A 24,959-nucleotide genomic window follows, 5' to 3' on the forward strand; every position below is an offset into this window, starting at 1 on the left:
TTATGGAGACTTGGAGATTCAGGGAAAAGCAAGACCTAAATAATAAAATAGTAATAAAAATCAGGCATATATATTGACCCTGTAAAAAAGAATCTGAATCTGTAAAAGAAACTCTAAAATAATTAGGGATGAAAAAAATGATTCGTGATGTTCTGAAGATTGGCAATTATAATTGGAATCTCCATTTTACAGATGAAAATAGAAAGGCTCACAGATTAGGTTACTCACCTAAAACGAAATGGACTGGAAACAGCAGAACTGGAATTATAACTTTAGACTTTATAATGCCAGAGCCTGTGCTCTGAAGTACAATATGTGTATATGTGTGTATGTTGGGGGGGTGGAGAGAAAGAGTTGAATAGGGAACTTCTGAGAAATGACATGAGTACTGCCAAGTATCCATCAGCCAATAATTTAGGAACTTCTAACTATGCAAATAATTGTTAATCACAAGGCTGAACTAAGGATCTCTTACTTTTGAACTAAGAATTAAAAAGCTTCCAGAAGTTGAGTCCAAATTTTACCTTACATAAGATACTTATTACAGAGAGTCAAAGCATAAGTCAGCCTCTAAAGAGCTCTGAAAATACTGGAAATATTCATATCAGTGCAGTTTCATAATGTGGATAATAGAGGATTTAAGAAATTGGAAGATGTACCTGCAGACTCATTTGTTATCACTTCTGTGAATATAAGTGAATAAAAATGAGAAAAGTGGAAATGAATGGCTAGCAATTTTGAGTAGTCTTAATATTCATCTAGGTAAGCACGAAAATGTGGATCTTGAAATGATATTTTTAAAGCACTTATGAGTACATCTGGTCTTTTTATATCAAATAACTTGGAAATGTGAACTGTAAAATAAATCTAGTCTCTGATGATAGAATTGTTGGCTTTATTTAAAGGTATGAAATGTAATATGATGCGATAACCAAAAAGTCTAAAGAAAAGAGCAGAAGACTCCTTCACTACTCCTCTTAAAAAGCAAAATTATAATAAGGACCATGTTAAAAAATATGTTTGAAACAAACAGAAAATCTCCAGTGTTACAGAGCTTTTAAGATTTTTATTTTGGTTTAATTTATAATAAATATTCATATGTTTACATAGTTGTCACAAGGTAGACACAATTTTGAAATCAGCTTTCTTCTTTCTTTCTTCATTAAACATTCTAGTAATGTAATTACTATAACTGTAATTATAACTGTAATTTGGTATGAAGGAGATACAATTAACTAAAACATTCTATTGTTGACTATTAAAGATGTTTTAATGTTTTGTTATTAGAAATGATATAACAATGAACACCTTTATTTATATAATAATTTCCTAAATATAAATTATTTATTAGAGTAAGTTTCCAGAATTAGAATTAATGTATAAAGCCTATAACATTTTTATCTTGCTAGACATTGCCAAATTACTTTTTAAAAGATCAAGTCAAATTATATTGCCAAGAACTTTGCCAATATATCATATAAATTTTTTTATTTTGCTAAAGTAATAAACTGAAACCTCATATTCCATTTCTTTGACTTTTTTTGATAACTACTGAGGTCGAACATCACATATGTATTTAAAATACTAATTGTAATATTTCTTGACTGTCATCTCTAACTTTGTTGTCTCTTCATAATCTATAACCAGGTGGCTGGAGAAAAAAAACACATGGCAGGGCAAATTGGTATCCCAATAAATTAAAGATTACTAATTTCAAATGGGTTTTTCAAGACTGGAAATATGGCTCTGACTTACCAATAAGTTTCTAATTCTTTTATTTATTTATTTATTTATTTATTTATTTATTTATTTATTCATTCATTCATTCATTCATTCATGAGAGACACAGAGAGAGGCAGAGACATAGGCAGAGGGAGAAGCAGGCTCCCCGCAGGAAGCCCGATGCAGGACTTGATCCCAGGATCCCAGGATCACGCCCTGAGACACAGGCAGAAGTTCAACCACTGAGCCACTCAGGCATCCAAATTCTAATTCTTAAAGGACTTTTTTTTTTTTAAACAAATCTCCACTCTACTCAATTTTTCAAATCTCTCACTCTATTCAATAATTTCTCTCTATTCTCTCTACTTTCCTTGTTCTCAGCAGATGAGTTGCCTCATATCTCATTAAGAAAACAGAAGTCAGTAAATAACTTACTATCAAATCCATTAATTCATTAGCATTTGCACTGATTTTTATATTCCTTTTTATTTTAAGAGTTAAAGTTAAAAAGCAACTTATATCACACATGGTGGGTATTCATTTTCTCTCATATTCTCAAGTACTTCACAGAACTGCATTTTCTACAATCCAAATACTCCTTATGAATTGTTCCTATCAAAATTCAACCTATTCTAATCACTCCTACTTAAAATGTTAAAAACTACACATGCAGCATTGTCCTTTGATCTCTGCTTACCTTTTTTATCCAATTCATGGCTCAGCTTTTCAAACTTATCTTCATTTATTGTTTCCATTTTCACACACCCCATTTATTCTATAATTTATTTCCAACTGGCTTGTCTCACCCCAACCTCTTTGCCCACTGCCTTGAAATTTTTCTTATGAAGGTCACCCGCTATCTCCATGTCAGCAGAGCCAATGGATAGTTTTTGTCCTCATATTTCTAGGTTCTTTCCTTCTTTAAAAAAAGAAAACAAAAACAAATTTGTTTTTATGCATTTATGCTTTTACACCCTTATAATCTTCTGTATCAGTATATTTTAGTGGCTCCCCTTCTTTAATTTGATTTCTAAATATTCTATTAGTCTTACCATCTTCAGTGGAATATACAACTATATGAAGGAAAAAAAAAACAACAACTATATGAAGAATTATTCTCAACATTTAGTGCTCATAATAATACTGATGACAGGGCATTCCTGGGTGGCTCAGTGGTTTAGTGCCTGCCTTTGGTCCAGGGTGTGATCCTGGAGTTCCGGGATTGAGTCCCGCGTCGGGCTCCCTGCATGGAGCCTGCTTCTCCCTCTGCCTGTGTCTCTGCCTCTCTCTCTCTCTCTCTCTGAGTCTCTCATGAATAAATAAATAAAATCTTAAAAAAAATAATACTGATGACAGCAATCGTAATACTTCCATGTGCTGGTACACACACACACACACACACACACACATATATATAACCTATATATATATATGAGTTTATATGTTTATATATAACCTATGAGTTTACATATAACCTATGAGTTTTACATATATATAATATATATATGATTTTATCCTCATAAACCTATGAGATAAGCCTTATTATTATTTTTATCTTATAAATAAGGAAATAGGCCTGAGAAATAAAGTATAATTTACCCAGTGTCACACCATCAGTAACCAGTAATGTCCTGAGCTGAGTTAATGCTGGGTAAATTCAAGAGTTTAGAGTAGACAAGTTAAATAATGTCTCATAGATTGGCCTTAAAGTGAGCAAAATTTAGTTAATAACTTGTAAGGAACTGTAAGGAACCAGAAAGCAATGGAACTTTTTTACTGAATACAAACTTTTAAGTCATACGTCAGTAACTAAGTATGATTGATTCTTATTGAATGAAATTATTTCTTATTTCTCTGTTCTTTTCAAAGAAATATTCTTGTTCTAGTGTTTTACATTTTTTAAATTCATTCACATACTTATCATTCATTAAACACACATTTCCTCAGCACTTTCCATACCCCAGTCTCTGTTGAAAGCCTTGAAGGATTCAGTGGTTAAGGAGAAAGTATGAAGTCTTTGCTCTTTAGCAAATGCCCTAGAGGTAGGGGGAAACAGAGTAAACATGTGAACAAATTTCATAGTGACAGAAATTTAACTGGATGATGGGATAGAGAGGCACCGAGGAAGCAGGTCTCTGACCAAAACAATAGTGGCAACATTTGAATTGAGCCATTAATGAGCAAAGGGAAGTAAAAGGATCAGCGAGTGCAAAGCTGTGAGGCAAATGTGCCTGGAACTAGGTGAAGGTTGGGGAAAGATGTAAGAAGTGGCCAGAGCATATGGTGCCCATAAGCCTCCCTCAATATTTTATGTTTTAGTCTCTTCACAGTAGATAGTCTTTAGAGGTGAGAAACAAGCCAATGATATCATCTAATTTGTGTTTTTTAAATATTACCTTGACTGTTGTGGCTCCTACAAAAGACAGAATAGCTATGCCTCTTTAAAGTGTGGATAATAAATTTTAAAAAGCCCCAATGAGCTCATAAATGGTTAATTATCATCATTAGTTTCAACTAGATTGCATTAATATAAGCCTGGTTATGGTTACCCTGTAGTCCTGGAGCATGTTAGATTAGGGAAACCCAATTATTTTCAAATAGTGTGATTTGAACCTCAAGACTGTTGATGTTCAGGAATATTATTTTATTGATGGGAGCTGGGTGAGAGCTTTAGAGTAAGAAAAGAACACAGGTAATAGTTTGCTTTTTCTGTCTATTCTCCCTTTCTGTGGGAGAAGTGATGGGAAATGGGTTACTACTCTGCATTGATGCATCACTTAAATTTCAGAACTAGTTCAATCTCTTAAGTATTTGCTAAGAAACTACTATATGTTAGGCCCTTAGCTGAGACTGGGGATACAAAGTGAATAGTGATAAGAGCAACTATTACTAATAAGAGCTAGGTACTGTGCTAATGCATAACATGTACCATCTTATATTAATTTCTGCATTAACTCTATACAATAGGTGCATTTTCCCATTTTCCAGATGAGAGATCTGATGCTTTCAAGGGGCTCCAAGGTTACACAGCTATTCAGGGGTGTAGGCAGTATTTGGACTCAGAAGATCACCAACTCTCTTAACCATTATGTTGTATTATCTGCAAGAACCCTACTAGAGAAGTCCAAAATTGTACATATATGGGTACAACTGACCCTAAGACTACCTGGCACAAAATAGCTGCTTGACAAGGCTTGCATTTATGTAAGATGCACTTGGAGAGAAGACTGTGAGAGAGGATCATGAAAACATGCTCTCTATACTAAGGGGTAACAAGTGAGAAAGAATAGGGTAGGCTAAAAGTATGATGTTGAGGACCAAGAGGCAGAGTTTCTTCTTGTTTCCCCTCAGAATTATTAAATTATGTCTACTTCACAATATTAGAAAGAAGTCACAATGTAATGAACAGTTTGTGGACACATCTAACCTTCAATCCTGGCAGATGTAGAGTATATAATAGTGGCCCTTAAGTATATTTTTAAAAACTTTCATTTTTCTCTCTTTTTTTAAGATTTATTTTATTTATTTTAGAGAGAGAATGTGAGCACCAGCTGGGGAAGGGGCAGAGGGAGAGAGACTCCTTAAGCAGACTTCTTGATGAGCAGAGAGCCTGAGATGGGGCTTGATCTCAGGACCCAGGCTTGAGGCCAACGTGGAACTTAGAAATTGAGAGTTGGCTGCTTAACTGGCTGAGCCACCCAGGCACTCCATAAAAAAAACTTTCATTTTTTTCTTTAGCCTTGAAGAAAAATAGTTTTCTAATATGTATAATTTAGGAAATTCTTCAGAGAAAATATTTAAAGCATACTATCTCAGAGGAAAGTGATTTTGCAAAAAAATCTACCAACAGAACTCCAAACCCACCAATCATTTAGTGATCTATCATCCCTTGTGTTTATGCATTTTTCTGAAAGAAGGCTCATAATAGTTCATTAATTATCAAAGATAAAGATCCACATTGATGGCAGAAAAGAGCTTCGCTCTGGATTAGACCAGTTTAGGTTTTCCTACTTACTAGAATTATGTAACATTCTTAATCTTTCTGAGCCTGTTTCCTATCTGTAAAGAGGGATAACACTATTAGAGAGGGATGTGTAAATTAAATGATGTACAGAACCTTCCAGATTATAAGAATATGCCTAGGGCTAAACTCAGTGGTTTAGCGCCGCCTTCAGTCCAGGGTATGATCCTGGAGACCTGGGATCAAGTCCTACGTCAGGCTCCCTGCATGGAGCCTGCTTCTCCCTCTGCCTGTATCTCTGCCTCTCTCTCTGTGTCTCTCATGAATAAATAAATAAAATCTTAAAAAAAAAAAGCCTAATAAATGTTAAGTGATGTGCAAATAAATATTCTGCTTCCTTGAAATGAATGAAACCTGTATTCATGCTCTTTACACTATTTTTTAGCTAATGGTCTAAATATCAAGGTAATGTTTATTAGAAATTATTTTTGTTCTGTCACTGTCCATCTCCGTTTCCAACATATTCTTGATGAGTCAAGTATCCATATCAGTAATATTTATCACATAAGTTCATCTGTTTAAGATATTTCAATGTAAGGTAAGTTACTACTCAAAGGGATGGCTAAGCTGACTTTGCCAAGATTTCAATGAGATATAAATACATTTTATTCAAACCTAATTTTCAAAGAAGAGAAGAATATAGTTTCAAGATGTGAAAAGGAAAACCATTTCTTTCTTTTTCTTTTTCTTTTTTACAAAATGTTATTTTGTTTTAGTAGAGAAAAAAGACAGTTTGTAGTTAATTTATAATAATTTATAATATAGTTATATATAATACAGTAAATTTATAGCTGGTAGTCTAACATTTTATGGTTGGCTTAAAAGAAAGTGTCATAGGGATACCTGGGTGGCTCTGTCAGTTAAGCATTTGCCTTTGGCTCAGGTCATGATCCTAGAATCGAGCCCCGCATTGGGCTTCCTGCTCAGTGAGGAGTCTGCTTCTTCCTCTCCCTCTTCCCCTCTCCTCTGCTTCTGCGCTCTTAAATAAATAAATAAATAAATAAATAAATAAATAAATAATCTTTTTTTTTTAAAGGAAGTGTCATAAATTTACAATAATAAATCATTTTTCTTTGATCAGTAATGCAGATTTACAAATATTCTTTTCTGTGAGTACCAAAAGGAACCACTGTTTTTCCTTCAAGTCCCAGACTCTATTAGTTGTAAATGCTAGTAACTCTCAAATGCAAATAGAATCACTATTCCACATGTGGCAATCAGGAAATGATTTGTGTACCAGCTACCTTAACAAAAGGCTTGCAAACACACTAAATGAGTAGTGAAAGTCAAAATGATGCCAAATGTGTGTGAAACCAGAGCATACAGAATTATAAGTTATTTGGGGGGATTAATTATAATATTCCTTCTGAAAGGTTTGTGTGTTACTATTTAAATGGAGAACACAAAGCACCTGGGTGGCTCAGTCAGTTAAGCATTCTGCTCTTGATTTTGGCTCTGATTGTGGGACTGAGCCCTACATTGAGCTTAGTGCTGGACATGGAGCCTGCCTAAGATTCTCTCTCTCTTCCTCTAACTCTCCCATCATCCTCTCTAAAAAGTAAATAAATAAATGGAGAACACAGTCAGATGATCTAGGTTATCAATACTGCCAAAAATACTCATGTGATAATATGTATTGTAGTAATCGATAAAATTTTATAGGTAAAACTAATCAAATTATAATTTCATTTTATACTTTGGCATGAATATATCAAGTTGGGTCTTCTTGACTAGACGAATACTAACTATAGATAAAAGGAAATTGTGTTTGTTGTTGCTCTTCTTTTGCCAGAGTGCAAAACATTTTATTTATTTATTTACTTTAAATTCAATTAGTTAGCATATAATGTATATTAGTTGCAGAGGTAGAGCTCAGTGATTCATCAGTTGTATATAACTCCCAGTGCTCATTACATCATGTGCTCTCCTTGTCTATCATTCTGTTATCCTATCCCCTTACCTCTACCCCATCCAGCAACTTAGTATTACTATGATTAAAAGTCTCTTATCATTTATCTTGTTTTATTTTTCCCTCTTCCCCTATAATCTTACTTTGTTTCTTAAATTTCACATGTGAGTGAAATCATTTAATTGTCTTTCTCTGATTGACTTATTTTGCTTAGCATAATACCCTCTAGTTCTATCCACGTCATTGCAAGTGGCAAGATTCATTTTTTGATGGCTGACTAGTATTCCATTTCAGTGTGTGTGTGTGTGTACACACCACATCCTCTTTATCCATTCATCTGTGGACAGACATCTGGCTCTTTCCATAGTTTGGCTGCTAAAAACACTGGAGTGCAGGTGCCCCTTCAGATCATTACATTTGTGTCTTTGGGGTTAATACCTAGTAGTACAATTGCTGGGTTATAAGGTAGCTCTATTTTCATGGTGGATAAAACATTTTTAAAAGGAGGTTGGGAGGGTGGGGTTGTATTTATCAACTTGGGAAAATGGCTCCATGGACTCTACATCTGTGATATAAATATTTATTCTAAATCTAAAAGAGAATCTGGATCAGTTAATTCAACACATCCATAAAATAATCATTTTCAAACAGGAAAGAGATGAAGAGATACCAGTATATATATTTTTTCAAACTGCAAGAAGAAACCTACTTTCAGTTTTCATCAGAACCCCAGTTTTCCTGTTACAAGGGCCCACACTTACATTAGTGCTTTCCCTTCCTATGAATAGCATCGCCATCTTCTCACTAGTGCTCATCTCTTCTCTTAATATCTTGGTCAAAATTCAACCATCAGCCTAAGAAATTTGTTCCCAGTTTAACTGCTGTTACCTGATCATGTTATTTCAATCACTTTAGAACATTTATACTACCTACTTCCACATGTAGGTAATATATATGTGAGATTTAAATAAAAGAATGCCCATAAAGTACTTAATGCTCAGCTTCGAGCACAATATGAATATTCAGTAACTGTTGGCTAGCATTATTATTATATTATTTACATTAAAAATAATCTGTACTGGTTGCTCTTTGATTCCCAAAAGGGAATAAAGGAAATAAATGGACATGTACTATTATCTACAATGAGAGGCAGTGCAGGGTATAGAATTAGTGGTTCTCAAGTTGAAATTGACCTGGATTTCAATTCCATCCCTGTCACTTATTTGGACTTCTCTATGCCTCAGTTATATGGAGTTAATAGATATTTCAGGGATATTGTAAGTATTAAAAATAATTGTAGGGATCAGTTGTTAGAGCCTGTGACTCTTGATCTCAGGGTTCTGGGTTTGAGCCCCAAATTGGATGTAGAGATTACTTAAAATAAAATCTGGCAGCCCGGGTGGCTCAGTGGTTTAGTGCCGCCTTCAGCCCAGGGTGTGATCCTGGGGGCCCGAGATCGAGTCCCATATGGGGCTCCCTGCATGGAGCCTGCTTCTCCCTCTGCCTGTGTCTCTGCCTCTCTCTCTCTCTCTCTCTGTGTCTCTCATGAATAAATAAATAAATAAATAATCTTAAAAGAATAATAATTAATATTATAATAGTGTTTGGATCCAGAAGAAGTATTCATTGCCCCATTTAATGTAAATTATTAGATAATATTTGATTGAGTTTTAGGAATTTGGTAACAGCTCTGTATCCCTTCCCTAAAAATAAACAAATAATTTCACAGCATTTTGCATGTAATTCCAGGGCTTTGTTAATATAAAAATCAACCAAAACCTTTAGTTGGCACAAACAACTCATAAATATTGTTATAGGGGAACTATAGTTGTTCTTGAAACACAGACTACTATCCTGGAGAAAGACAAGCAACATTTTAATGTCAAAATTTGAGTCAAAACTGAGTTTGCAGAATGGTACCTCCACTAGGTCACAATTTAACCAGGATTAAAATTCCTGACCTGACTGTCCCCATCACAGGCTTGAAACCTGGCAGGTAATCAAGTGCAACCAGTAGCTGAAAAGCCTCAGTTGCTTGTCTATAAAATGGGCATGTTAATACCATTATGATAAGAGAACTTTGAAGATTAAATAAGAAAACACAAGTAAACTCTCCTAGCACCTAACGGCCAAGATATAAACCTTTCAGCTCTTTCACTTCTTTTTCCTTCTTGATTTACTCATATTCCTTCCTTGCCTTTTTTTCTCATTTTGTTTCATGTTCCACAATGGTGAAGTCATTGTAATGCTTTTACTCTGATAATGTCATATAATTTCTAGCATAATAAACAAAGAAAGCCTAAGAAATGATTTAGGTAAATAGTAAAATTATTGACCTCATTTGTCCAGAAATATATCTATTTAATTCTCCTTTACTAGCTGTTTGTCATCCATGGGCACAAATTGGATGTGTATCAAATATATTAAAACTCTGGTTTTAATTATCTCTGGTGCCATTTGGGGTTCCATTTATATACTATATAGCTATCCAAAAACTAAACTATCATTTGTTATCCTCTTCTGTTTTAATACCCTAAAACATGTGTTCTAATTAATGGTTATATTGGCATTACATTCATTCTTCTTTGCTTTTTCTCTGATTATAACAGGTACTACCTGACAAGTTAATAACATGGGGTTTCTGAATACAAGGAAGGTCAAAGAAGAAAATAGGATGAGTAATGTAAGATATGACATATAGAACAAGTGGAGCTTTAGCAGTAACAAAACCAGTAAAATTATAGATAATTAATCAGAAGTCAGGAAAATTTTGTCATGTGTTGCCATTAATTGGCCAACTAGAGTAAACACAAACAATAAAAAGCAAAGAGTGGAAAAATCTATTGTTCCTGTCAACTTCTTCTGCTTGTTATTAGAGCAATTATCTCCTAGTTTATGAAACGATAACAATTTATTTTCTGAATTTAAATGTCATCAGTGTAAGATGCGGAGATATATGATGTCTATTACACTTTTACTCATAAATTTAGTATTATAGCATCATATGTTCCACAGTAAAAAATAATTTAGAGGAAATTTGGAATTCATGCAAAATAAAATAATTTTTAAACTTAAGAAAAATTTAAAAAGATTGCTGACTATGTCTTGGCACACTTTCCTTTGTAGAATATGTTAGAGCCAGCCCTTTTTTTTTTTTTCCTGGTGATTAAGAGCTACTGTACTACAGAGAAAGCCCCTATTCATATTCATAATTATCAGGCAAATCAAGGAGCTGACTTGCTTAGAATTAGTAACTCCTTTCTTCTTCTCTTCTTAACAAAAGAACATCTGACAAAAAATAAAATCCTACTTTTGTTAAAAAAATAGAAATGATGGAATATCAGAAAATTAATTTAATTTTCACAAATAATGATCAATAACTACTAAATACTGGCCCATGTAAATTAAACAGTCTTCTTTTGTTATCTGATTCTAAATATGAAATACATCCATGTTCAGGAATCATTTCCAAGCAAATATGTTTTGTTTTGTTGTGGGTTTTTTTTTTTTTTTTGGTAACTGAATTACCATAATGAGTAGTAAGATCAATCTGTTTTAATTTACATAACTGCTAAATATAAAATAAAATTTAGAGATTTTTTCACTTCTTTATTTTAACTTTGTTTTTTTTTTAACTTTGTGATAAGATAAAGAAAACTGTACTTTCTATCATATTTTAGTTTTTGCTCAATTAATGTTACCCAAATCCTTGACAGGTAGTATTATCTCTCTGTGTTCTTTCAGAGCAATTTCCTTGCATACCAATCCCATAGAAAAATAAATCAATATCTTTAGGAGACCTTTCAAGGAAGTCATTGCTATTGATTCATCTCTTAAATATGGCCCAATTTAGCAATAAAATGATGAAGTTTATAGCTTCTTCTCAGTGCATTAACTTTGCAAGGTTTAAATGTCTTTTCCTAGATGACAGAGATGGCTTCTATACAAACACATATGGATACACACACCTATCATTTGACATACTTTCCATCTGTAATTCCACACTGAATTTTCCTTGCCATTTACCAACACCAAGGCTAGTTTATCAAACTCCTTTTCCCTGCTAGCTAGTTTGCATTCAGGGGAACAGGGAATAATTCTTGTGTCCTTTAATTAATCTACATATTATTTATGAACTAACAAGAAATTATTTTTATTTACTGGTATCTTGATCCTTTCATACAATTACTTCTAACTATATATGGCTTGCAGGACTAGCCTTATGACTGGAGATACAAGAAAGAGCAGATGCCTAAAAATGTCTTCCCTTCTACTAACAGATGCTTGACAATCAAATCGCACCTGTTTATCTCCAAACTTCATCCTTAAATCTTTCTTTGCCCTTAAAATTCAAATACCCACCATACTTTAAGATCTTAGTCATTTTTTCCTTAGCCGAAATGATCCGAAAGCAAATTCTGATGATGTGTAGGAGGGAAGAGAACTCGAGGGCATAGGGTTTCTGCAGAGGGTGTTAGGTAACAAAGGAGACAGAATGATAAATAGACTCACAGGGGAAAAACTCAGAAAGTGGGGCTTGATGAAACTTAAGCAAACATTGCAGTTTTGCCTCAGGTCTATTCTAATTAGACAAGGAAGTTCTGAAGGTGACTGCTATTCCTGTAAGAGTCTGCTTGAAAAGCATAAGTTATAAAATACTTTGTGGTCCTGTATATTACAGACACATTGTATAATGTGATTCAAACTGCAAGAAACAGGCACATTCCCATATGGCCTTGGCCGCGCACCATTTTGTAACCTGCCCACTTTGAGCATCAGAAAGTGCCTTGTAGAAATCTGGCTGATCTTATTTGAAATTTCTCATTTCCCAAATTGAAAGAATTTTTATTTGAAAATTAGTCTCTTTAAAAAGACCACAAAAAGACTGTAAAATTATTCACTGACAAGAACCTAATATTTACTACTGTAATATATTGTGTACAATTTATTGACTGTTTCTCCTAAGTATATATTTAAGTGTTCCATAATCTAAAATTTTTAATAGATGTAACTACAGTATGATTCAACAGTATGATACAATAAAATCCTCTTAGAAAGATGGTGAAATCCTTTATTACAAAAAATGTCTCTATCTTATATCATTATTTCTGTGTTAGTGGTATCTATATTTCCCAGCAGGTTGCTTTTCATCCTGGTAAACTTCTCCTAAGTCACTTCCTTGAATCATGGATGAAGTACCAATTGCAGAGAATTTTCCATTCTGTTTATAATTTTAAAAATTTCAACTAACAGTGCCGAGTCTTCACTGACGATTTCTGTAGCTCTCTCTCTTCCTAAATTTACTTGCTTCTTGTGTCAATATTAAGTTTCTGGATTTAAATACGTAATGGTTTTCTAATATGTTCTCTGTTAAAAGCTTTCTTCTCCTTTAAAATTATTAGTAGAAGTGGTATTTTCATGGGAAGAAAAGAGTACCATCTTTACTGCTTGCTATCAGAATGAAACTACATCCTCAGTTGCATAATAGAAAACCTGGCCTGGCATCAACTGGTGGGATTAAAAACCACAGTTTCACTTCCTTGCACTTAAAATATTTACATCAATTTCTCTTTGTTTTGAAAATGGAATACAGGACCCAGTGTGGGTGTGGCCCGTGAATCTGCTTCTGTGACTCATCTTAGACTTGTCACTTCCAACTTCTTTATAAATACACTTTTTACCAATTACTGGGGGCCAGGTTTGGTTACTGCTGTTGGTTCTCAACAGTTTAATATTATGAGGCATCTCTTGAAACTATTTCTTTGCTATGTCTGCAAAGTAGCTCTCCCATACCCTTCCCCAACTCTTGTATTCTGCTGCCTATTTAAACTTAATGTCTGTAAATAATCCATTGTGTTTGTTTTGTTGATGGACTGGCTATTTTCCAAGATTTTGTTGTTGACCTTGTCTGACTGTTTAAGGATGACCTTTTGGTGATGTTATAAAACTTCTTAAGAAAAGTAAACAGATGTGCTCATCTAGGTGTCTTCTAAAGCCTGCAAAAAAACCAGTAGTTTAAAAAACAGAATGGCTTTGGTATAGAAATCTGTGGCATATTTCATCTGCACCTGCAAGCTTTAAGCTTCCAGAACTAAAAATTAAGTCTGAAACATACAATCAGATACAAAGAAAAAGCAAAAAAGAAACCAATAATGTAATTTTTCTGCCGGATAGGTGAACAGTACTGAATGGATATGTGAACAGGATAGGCCTGCTACTTTTAATATTCTCATAAAGATGGTAACCAAATAACCAATCCAATAAAACAACCACTTTTTCCATGAGAAGAAGAATTAATAGACATGGATGTCAGGAGTATCATACCTGGCAAGAATTTTGAAGGTCTCCTTGTATAGAAGAAGAAGTTGAGGTATGGAATGGTTAAGTGACTTGTTGAAAGCAGAGGTCAGAGTAGGGTCAGACTAGGGATTTTCTGCCTCCCCATCCAGGAGACCTGACCTTATTCTTTGATTGAATTTGCTGAGTGTTTATGCATTTACATCAAGAGAGCCCACATGTACCAGATTTGTTTTCATTGTTACCAGTAGAACCAAGTTAGCAGCTTTACAGGTTTTATAGTATATATTAGCCCAGTCAAACTAGTCAAAAATTAGTCAATCTAATATTTCCAAAGAGATAGTGTTTTGTAGGTTCTTTTTTTAAAAACTGTTAATGAGAATTAGATAATGTATGTTTGCATATGTATGTTCAAACTTAAAAGATAAGAATAGAATTTTTGAGGTTTTTTTGTCCAGTTGTATATGATGACATAAAAATAGAACACTTGTAGTTTAATCAAATATACTTTCAGTGTTTATTTTTATAAGCACCTTTATATATCTCTACGGTTTTAATGATAATTTGTGGGACAACACGGAAATATTATGTATTTTCAAGCTAACCCTGATTTTAAAAAAGTCTTTTTTAAGTATTCTAAATTATGTGAAGACTAGAAGTACTATTGCTTTATCTACTTCACAGAAAGTAGATGATGTTTAGCCTTGAAATAATGCTACACCAATCTCAGGAAACAATTCTTAGATGAAAAACTCATTCTTGGGATGCCTGGTGGCTCAGCGGTTGGGCGCCTGCCTTTGGCTCAGGTCATGATCCCGGGATCTGGGATCGATTCTCACATTGGGCTCCCTGCAAGGAGTCTGCTTCTCCCTCTGCCTATGTCTCTGCCTCTCTCTCTTTCTCTCTATGTGTCTCTCATGAATATATAAATAAATCCTTAAAAAAAAAAAAAAAGAAAAAAGAAAAAACTCATTCTCCTCATTGTCTTATCTTTTCACAAAAATTTAGTTCAAAGAACCTGCCTTTTTAAGATTTCGATCACTTTTCACCATTGTTTCCATGCCTTTTCACGTTAAGGTTGCTTGATCCTGTTGCTAAGCAACCTTGCATTCTTATTGGGGCTTAATGATGTACTTACAATTATTTTAAATATACCCATTTGTATATAGTTTCTTTAAGAATATCCTAATACTTTTGTCTAAGAGGCTTTTGTATAATATCAATGAGGGTTCCTCATTGCAATTCATAGTTCAATAGGAATATAAATGATAGAATAGTGTTTTCCAGAAGATTTGGAAGAATGCCAGGAGTACACTGGAAAAGCACTAGATCTTACTTTTTCCCAGTATGCTTTTTTTTAGAACAGGGTAAAATCAGTGAGATGACAAGGAATTCACAAAGGATTTCAAAGAAACATAAAGAAGATGTTCCTTTTATTGACTAGATTAAATTATTGTTTTTCTTCTTACCCCAAATTCTGAAGAAAAATTGTGTAAATCTATATTATTTTGAAAAAATATAATAGATTCCATATAATCCTGACATGTAAGCCTGACATGGGTATCTGAATTTGATCAGGCTTTCAGATCAAACTGAATTATTAACTAAATTCTCTTCACCTGTTTGCTCTTGTCCCAGACCTTCCTCTTCATTCAGAAATATCCAGATGGGACTGGCATCAGCAGCCTTAATATTTCCCATACTGATATGTAGGGAGATATAAGGGGACTACCAGCACGTCTCTAGCATATAGTTAGAGTTAATGCTCTATAACTATAGTTAGTGCTCCCAATGTGTATCTGAAAAAAACAAAAAAAAAAGATTTTTCTTTTAAACCATCTTTTTCAGTTATAATAGAATCGAAGAAACAAAGATATTTTGTTACTGAAGAATCATAGAGAATATTCTAAGTACAAGAGAAAAGCCCCACTAATGACAACCCAATAATACATAGCTGACAGTGCTGCCAAGAGACAGTCTCCTGTGGTGACACCACCTTCACAAGTTTCTTGGAGGGTACCCCAAACATCATGTTTTCTTTATAACTATCCTGTCTCTAGCATTTAAAGATACATCTAGTACTGTGTTAATTCTATTTCTATTTTGAGGATGATCCCTTCTTAGGAGTGTAACCTAATATACAAAGTTTAAAGTGCTGATTATTTGCCCCTTCTTCTAAAACTTTAAATTATTATAATTTAAGTTTATTATTAAATGGCCTCTCTAGATGTCAGTTTCCTTACTTATAAAGTGAGGCTTGCAATGCTTTCCTTTCCCTTCAAAGGATTAAATCTGATATGCTAGCATGGTATCTACTATATGGTAAACATTCAATGTAAGCTCCCTTTCCTATTATTATCTTCATTGTGCGTGGCCCACTTCTAGTTTTCTAGGATTTACTAGTTCATACCTTCTAGGAATACATGGTTTCTGATCATCTTTCCTTACAACCTTCAGTTTTACCAAACTTTAGTTGGCTCTTAATTCTTTTGTAATTAATTCCTACATTCTTATTTCCCAGCTCAGCTACTTTTCTGAATTTTTTAGAATTCAGTTTATTTTAGCAGGCATCAATTGAGGTACTATAAAGTGAGGTAACATTACAGTATGTCCTGAGATTACAAATGTAATCAGGATCCCTATCCTCATGAGGTTTATAGTCTAGTGTCAAACAGTAGTAGTAAAGAGACAAAAAAATGTAATTCTTTGATTTTGGCAAGATTGTTCCCCTGTGAGAACACATAAGTGAAACAACTAAATCAGATTCAGGAGGATGGGAGATTAGGAGAGCTTTCTGTTCTTCTAGGTTTTCAGAATTGACAAACAGATCTATATCTGTATTCCAAGTTTAGATTGACCTACCAGCCTTAACATTTCCTCTCAGCTTGACTAAACTTTAGACAGGTTTTTTCCTGACTAAAGGACCCTAACCTCTCCTTATGTAAAACATTTGCTTTAGAAAACTTGCAACTGTGAATTCTTTCTCTGTCCTTTTGAGTTGTAAATCTTCTTTTTCATTTTTTTAAAGATTTTATTTATTTATTCATGAGAGACACAGAGAGAGGGAGAGAAGAGAGAGAGAAAGAAAGAGAGAGAGAGAGGCAGAGGGCAGAGACACAGGCAGAGGGAGAAGCAGGCTCCATGCAGGGAGCCTGATGTGGGACTGGATCCCAGGGTCCCAGGATCACACCCTGGGCTGTTAGCACCATGGCGCTAAACCACTGAGCCATCCGGGCTGCCCATTCTTTTTTTTTTTTTTTTTTTTTAAAGATTTTATTTATTTTTTTGAGAGAGAGTGAGTGAGAGGGAGGAAGTGCGCAAGTGAGGGGCAGAGGCAAAGGGAGAGTGAGAAGCAGACTCCTCGCTGAGCAGGGAGCCAACGGGACTGAATCCCAGGACCCTGAGATCATGACCTGAGGGAAAGGCAGACACTTAACCGACTGAGCCACCCAGGCGCCCCAAGGGATGTAAATCTAACATCTTGACAGTTTTACAACCATGGAATATCTTTCTCAATGACCTGGGAGCCATATATTTGAAACACAATCAAGAAAGATAGCACCCCCATTCTCTGTGGGACAGTAAGAGTCTACTTCAATAAGTGCCAGTTAGAAAACACAGATGGAGTGCCCCTGACCAATCTTTCCACTTGGTGTCCTCCAGTACTATTCCACTAGTTCACCCCAGCACTGAAAACTCTCTTGCCTTTTGTTTCAGCAGAGTTGAATGTCTCCCCCACTGCAGTAGTCTTGAATAAATGTTTCCTTGCCTATTTAATTTTGTCCTTTGATAGGATGCATTTAAGTCTTGTACAAGGGGGAAAAGTTGATTTTTACCCAATGTTCTACTCATTGATATCTAGGACTTAATCTTTGTAATTGCTGATTAAAATAAGGCCACCATGTCAATGTCTAGAGCACTCTAAACTCTCACCAGCAATAAATGAAATCCCAGAGAGAGTTCACTACATTCTAAATGTAACTAGAATTATTTTCCCAAAAATATATGTCTTTATATATATGCACATGTGCCTTTGCTTCAAAGAGACTCTGAGCAAGCTAAAATATTCATATTCTTCCTAATAGCTGTATACTCATTCTTTTGGTATTTCAATGATTTCAAAGGATCAGAACAGAATCATGAGCAAATTTGGGAGCATCATTCACCATCAATAAATTACTCAGCAAGCACTCTACCTGCTGTACTTTCCATGAAGCTCACTATAGAATCAGCTGAGACACTAACCTCTCATACATTGAGAAAATTTCAGATATTTGATAGTTTTAGCCAAAGTTTTGAATTTTAAAATGCATGGATATTTCTCAATCAATTGTAATAAATTATAAATTATCTTCAACAAATATTGCATAATAAAATTTTCTAAAGATTGCTGTGGAAATTAAGCTTAAGTTTAAATTTAATTTTAAGGTAAATAAAAATATTTACTCCATTTTGGTACTTTTTATCATTATAAAATTTATAAAACCAATTTTTTTCTAATGTGCACATTTGTTATACCAGCTTTTTCTCTTTCCAAAAAAAAAAGTGTTACTAATATAATGGCATATCATACAACATATGGTACCTTAGAATTAAAGAAATATAGGAGAATGACTCTGACTACCTCTCTATGCTACATGCAAATTCATTACTCCAAACTTTCTCAGTTTTTTTTTCTTTTAAAGATTTATTTATTTATTTGAGAGAGAGCGAGCACTTGCAAGCAGAGGGGAAGAGCAGAGGGAGAGGGAAGAGAGTCCCAATTAGACTCCATGCTAAGCACAGAGCCCAATGGGGGCTCGAGCTCATGACTCTGAGATCAGGACCTGAACTGAAACCAAGAGTCAAGTCGCTTCACTGAGTGTGCCACCCAGGAACCCCTCTTGGTCAGTTTTTTAAAAAGATGCCAGTCATCTAACTCACACAAACACTCATAAACATATATCTTTCTTGTTGGAGAACAAGCTTGGTGTAAATAAGTGGTAATTAAAGTTAATGTGTTAATTTTATGTAGTTATAATTTACAATACAGTAGAAATGTAGTTTTAATATAAAGATGTGTATCTTTTCCAAATATATGGGAGACTCATATAACGACCTCACAATGTGTATATTTGTCCTTTAGATTAGGTTTAGAATACACTTTACTACTTTAATGAGTTGAGTCTATATCTTATAATCATACCTTTGCCTTTATAGTATATTGTAGATTCAGAGTCTTTGGTGGGAAACATATCCCATGAATTATAATAGTATCATTAGTGGAAAATGCAATATTATTTTAAGATATAATAGCATGAAACTAGGACAGATTTTCACCAAAAGAAAGGAGTTGCATATATTTGGCCCTAATTGTCAGGCCTATTTCTCCCTGGTAATTGCCCAGTCTTCATGTACACATTACAGTGCAGTGCTCTTAAGGAAATCCAGCATTCTTTGCTCTATAATCTTTTCTTCCCACAAAATACTTGACAAACATAGCTATTAGCTCTATGTGAAGTGGTTGTATATATCAAAATTTCTTCACAAGCTCACTTAACCAAGGTACCAAATAATTTATCCAGATTCCAAAACAAATCAGTTGAAGAGCTAAGTATGCAAAAAAATCCCATAATACCCTAGATTCCAACAATGAGATGTAGTTTTTATTAATTTTATACCACTTAGCAAGCTCAGATTGGGTCTTCTTTTTTTTTAAAGATTTTATTTATTTATTTGAGATAGAGAGAAAGAGAGAACATGAGCTGGAGATAGAGGAAAAAAGAATCTGAAGCAGACTCCATGGAGCGCAGAGACCAATGAGGAGTCAATCCCACAACCAGATCATGACCTGCGCTGAAACCAGGAGTTGGCCTTTTAACCACTGAGCCACTCTGATGGCCCCAAGTTGGGTCTTTATGTTAAGTTTCTTTAACTAACAAATGCTTAAGAGCACACTTTAAATGCATTACAGCATGAGACCATGATAGGAAATGCATTAGGAATATAGCCAAAGGGAAAAAAGTCACTCACATATGCCCTGTTTTCTGCTAAAGGGAGAATCTCATCTCCATAACAAGGTTATTAATGTGTGATATATTTCTTTTTTTTTTTAAGATTTTATTTATTTATTCATAGACAGAGAGAGAGAGAGAGAGAGAGAGAGAGAGGCAGAGACACAGGCAGAGGGAGAGGGAGAAGCAGGCTCCATGCAGGGATTCGTTCCTGGGTCTCCAGGACCACACCCCAGGCTGCGGACGGCGCCAAACCGCTGCGCCACAGGGAGGGGCTGCCCTGTGTGATATATTTCTGATAGAAAGTTCTTATCTTTGAGAAAGATCATTAAACATTGTATTTATGCAGTTTAACCTTTCTTAAGATACACTTTTTGAAATAATACTTTGTTACCGTAATTGAGAAGTTTCAGCTATTTCAAAGCTATTTATCTCAATATTCATGTAAGATACTTATGAAAACATTTTATTAATAATTTTATGAAGATATTTAACAACAACTTAATATTAGAAATTTAGAAAACAACTTAATATTAGAAATTTAGAAAAGAAATAGGACAATAAAGGTGCTTCTGGTTTAAACTGAATATAAGTAAATTGGACAAAGTATGTTGCTGTTTAGTAAGTTAAAGAAGCTTTGCGCAGTGGCAGTATTGTAGCCAATGAGGTTTATCCAAGGCGCAATTATTGCTAGTAAGTTAAAGAAATTAAATTTAAACATCCCTCATTTTTTTAACACATTTTATAAATCCATTCAGATTAATCTGGAAAACTTCATCAGGAGGTTTACTAATATTTGAAGGTAGAACACTTTTTTTTTATTGTTTGGCTGATTTTTTAAAAGAGCAACTAGGGCAAGATTATGTAAATCAAACTGGTGCAAACAACATCCTGGCTAGTCCACATCAGTCACTTTACTAAATTTCAAGGTTATTAATTACTCAACTTATCTTTCGACTTTAATTTTAGAAAGCCTCAAATTAGCAACAAGTTTTATCTGAGTCAAAGCAGTAAGGGCTTTACAGGATGATTTGTTAGATTAATTTTTCCTCAATCAAAACACAGATGATTAAGATACATTAATTGACTACATAGAAGTCACATATTCTTCAGTGAATAAAGGCTTCCCTTCTCTGCTCCTGATGGCCATCTGTGTGCAAAACTTAACAATATTAGTTCAACTCTTATTTTTTTTTTCCTGATTCAGAACTTCAGTATGAATGATGATTAGCTACATGACTAACAGGACAGGAAGCTCCTCAAACATTTTTTTTTAACTCACTAACACAATCTTTTGTATCAAGCAGCAGCTCACTAAGTAAGTATTGAATGAGTGGATAGATTCCATTCATACACAATCATAATAACTAAATACTTCTTTAAAAATCTGAGGTTTAATTTTGTGGGCAAGTACTAAAAGATGGGCAGCCCCAGTGGCTCAGCGGTTTAGCGCCACCTTCAGCCCGGGGTGTGATCCTGGGGACCGGCGACCAAGTCCCACATCAGGCTCCCTGCATGGAGCCTGCTTCTCCCTCTGCCTGTGTCTCTGCCTTTCTCCCTCTCTCTGTGTGTCTCATGAATAAATAAATAAAATCTTAAAAAAAAAAAACAAGTACTAAAATATGAAGAAGTCAGTACTTCCATTTATTTATAACATGACCTCTGTCTTCAGTAGATGGTTTAAAAGGTTAGTTTTACCAGTGACTTCACAAAACATACTAAATGGGTTAGAAGAACCAAGATATTTATGGTATATATTTAATTGGTTTGAGAACTGAGTGAACAGGTATTAATTCTAAAGACAATCTAGTGCCAGCTTCAGTAATGAGGCCTAAACTGCACAGGTTTCAAACTCAGACCCACACCTTGTTCATTTTGGCTCACTTAATGCTTCTTGATGCTGCCACACAGGCCCTTATTTTGAGAAACAGGTGATTTAACTATGCATATGTATTTTTTTATGTTGTATAGAAAGATAGACTCTACATTTTGTATGTGATATGAGAAATATGATATTTGAGGTATATTGCTATTTATGATAAACTCTGATTTACATACATTTACCTCAACTGAAAAAAATGCTAATTAATATTATCCTCTTTAATGTAATTACTAATAATCTCTTCTTCCTTAACTATATGGCCCTGTATCTAGGCAACATATTTGCAAGATCCCAAAGTTATCACCACGGGAGTATGCCATCAGAGAAACAGATTTTCCAAGTGAAGTCAAGTGACCACTTATGGTTTTAGCATGATCAAAAAATTAGTAATTTTACTGCATTAGTTGCTATACAAAGCCATGGATTTCATTAGCTATTCAGGAAATCTTCAAAACACCACATGGCTAGGAGGCTGGGCCAGCTTTTGCAAATTACAGCAAACCTTCATAAAATAATCTATGGGGCATTCTTGATCTAAACCCAAACAGAATGGGATTAAATAATAAATCTTTCAAGAAGCTTGGACATGGAAAAGATTTGTCACTTAGGATGGCAATTCAGCTTAACAACTGAGGCAATGAGACTGACAGAATATACCCTTTCCAAGAAAGAAGTTAAAACAATTTCTGTTGATGGTAACAGTATTTCCATAGGCTTCTGTTTCCAGAGGTAATATATAGTATCGAAGAAGAACACTGAAAACATATAACCAAGTCTTCATAAAGAATTGGAAAAATACATCAAATCTCTCTTGAGAAGAACTAAGCTTTTTTAAATTAAAAATAACCATTATTATCATGATAAAATTATAATCTTATTAATATTTTATTATTAAATAATTATTATTTGCAGGGAAGACAGACTGGCATCACATCAGCATTTTACTACTAAAATGTAATCAGTATACACAATATGTACACTGAGGATTCCCACTTTTGATCTTAAGGTTATGCCAGTTTATCACAATTTTTAGTAAAACTCATTTTCAAACTTATTGTATCTCACTATATCAGAACTATTTCAAAAGGGATCTTGTTAGGCATCTCCATAAAAAAAAAAAAAAAAATTCCAAGCCATGCTTTTTCCATGAAATCTTTGGAGGTTGCTATGACAATGGTATTTCTAGCTTAGCTCACAATTCATATTCTTTAGTTCTTAGTAAAGTAATCTGGTTCTGCTTCTTGGTATCATTTTCTAAGATTCTGAAAGTCCCAAAAGTTTTCTCCAGAGATTGGGAGTGGGAATTATTAAATGCTGAACTTAAAAAAAAATCATTTCTATATATAAACTACCAAAACTGAAACAGGAAGATAATAAAAAATCTCCCAACAAACAAGAGTCCAGGGCCGGATGGCTTCTCAGGGCAATTCTACCAAACCTGTAAAGACTTAATACCCATACTTCTGAAACTGTCCCAAAAAGCAGAAATGGAAGGAAAACTTTCAAACTCATTTTATGAGGCCAGCATTACCTTGATCCCAAAACCAGAGAAAGACCCCCTAAGAAGAATTACAGACCAATATCCCCGATAAACATGCAAGCAGAAACTTTCACCAACGTACTGGATAATGGGATCCAACAGTACATTAAAAGTATTATTCACCACAACCAAGTGAGATTTATTCCTGGTCTGCAGGGGTGGTTCAACATCTGCAAATCACTCAACGTGATGTTCCACATAAGGTCCAGAAGGTTAAGAACCTTGTGATCCTCTCAATGGATGCAGAAAAAGCATTTAACAAATACAGAATCCTTTCTTGATTAAAAAAACAAAACAAAACACAAAATTCTCCACAATATAGGGAAGCAGGAAACATACCTCAACATCATAAAAGCCGAAGAGGAAAGACCCACAGCCAATATCATCTTCAAAGGGGAAAATGGAGAGCTTTCTCCTAAGGTCAGGAACATAACAAGGATGGCCACTCTCGCCACTTTGTCCAACATAGTACTGGAAGTCCTAGCCTCAGTGATCAGACAACAACAACAACAAAATAAATAAAAGGTGTCCAAATCAGCAAAGAAAAAGTTAAACTTTCACTCTTCTCAAATGACACGATACTTTATGTAGAAAACCCGAAAGACTCCATCAAAAAATTCCTAGAACTGATAAAAAAATACAGCAAAGTTGTAGGATATAAATTAATGCAAGAAGCTTGTTGCATTTCTATAGAGTAACAATGAAGGAGCAGAAAGAGAAACCAAGGAATTGATCCATTTACAATTGCACCAAAACCTGTAAGATACCTAGGAATAAACCTAACCAAAAAGCTAACAGACCTGTACTCTGAAAACTATGGAACACTTCTGAAAGAAATTGAGGAAGATACAAAGAAACTGAAAAACATTTCATGCTCATGGACTGGAAGAACAAATATTGTTAAAATGTCTATGCTACTCAAAGCAATCTACACATTCAATGCAGTCCCTATCAAAATACCACCAGTATTTTTCACAGAGCTAAAACAAACAATTCTAAAATTTGTATGGAACCAGAAAAGACCCCAAATGGCCAAAGTAATGTTGAAAAAGAAAACCAAAGAAAACCAACTGAGCACCTTGGTGGCTCAGTTGATTAAGCATCTGCCTTCACCTCAGGTCATGATCTCAGCGTCCTGGGATTGAGCCCCACCTGGGGCTTCCTGCTCAGCTGTATTATAAAGCTGTCATCATCAAGACAGTCTGGTATTGGCACAAAAACAGATACATAGATCAATGGAACAGAACAGGGATCCTTGGGTGGCTCAGCGGTTAGGCATCTGCCTTCAGCCCAGGGCGTGATCCTGGAGTCCCAGGATCAAGTCCCATGTCAGGCTCCGTGCATGGAGCCTGTTTCTCCCTCTGCCTTGTGTCTCCGCCTCTTTCTCTCTCTGTCTCTCATGAATAAATACATAAATAATCTTTAAAAAAAATGGAACAGAACAGAGAACTCAGAAGTGCACCTTCAACTCTATGGCCAACTAACCTTTGACAAAGCAGGAAAGAATATCAAATGGAAAAAAAGTCTCTTCAGCAAATGGTGTTGGGAAATTTAAACAGCCACATGCAGAAGAATGAAACTGGACCACTTTCTTA

The 24,959-nt window shown here is 34.6% G+C and overlaps 1 protein-coding gene, 1 long non-coding RNA gene and 1 pseudogene across 9 annotated transcripts in view; 2 read left to right on the plus strand and 1 right to left on the minus strand.

Annotated features, from left to right (window-relative positions):
• LOC140620232 (uncharacterized) overlaps positions 1 to 24,959 on the plus strand; it is a 406,983-nt gene that overhangs the window by 82,724 nt on the left and 299,300 nt on the right. The gene's annotated exons all lie outside the window — the stretch shown is intronic.
• PKIA (cAMP-dependent protein kinase inhibitor alpha) overlaps positions 1 to 24,959 on the minus strand; it is a 124,199-nt gene that overhangs the window by 39,177 nt on the left and 60,063 nt on the right. Inside the window, exon 2 of one of the 6 annotated variants that reach the window (XM_072804157.1) lies at positions 6,587 to 6,722. The exons of the other annotated variants lie outside the window; for them this stretch is intronic. The gene's annotated coding sequence lies outside the window, so the exon portion shown is untranslated. The remainder of the gene's footprint in view (positions 1 to 6,586; positions 6,723 to 24,959) is intronic. 6 annotated transcript variants of the gene reach the window in all.
• On the plus strand, positions 20,576 to 20,726 carry LOC140620448 (U4 spliceosomal RNA; annotated as a pseudogene).

This window comes from Canis lupus, chromosome 28 (genome assembly GCF_048164855.1).
Source record: "Canis lupus baileyi chromosome 28, mCanLup2.hap1, whole genome shotgun sequence".
Lineage (NCBI taxonomy): Eukaryota > Metazoa > Chordata > Mammalia > Carnivora > Canidae > Canis > Canis lupus.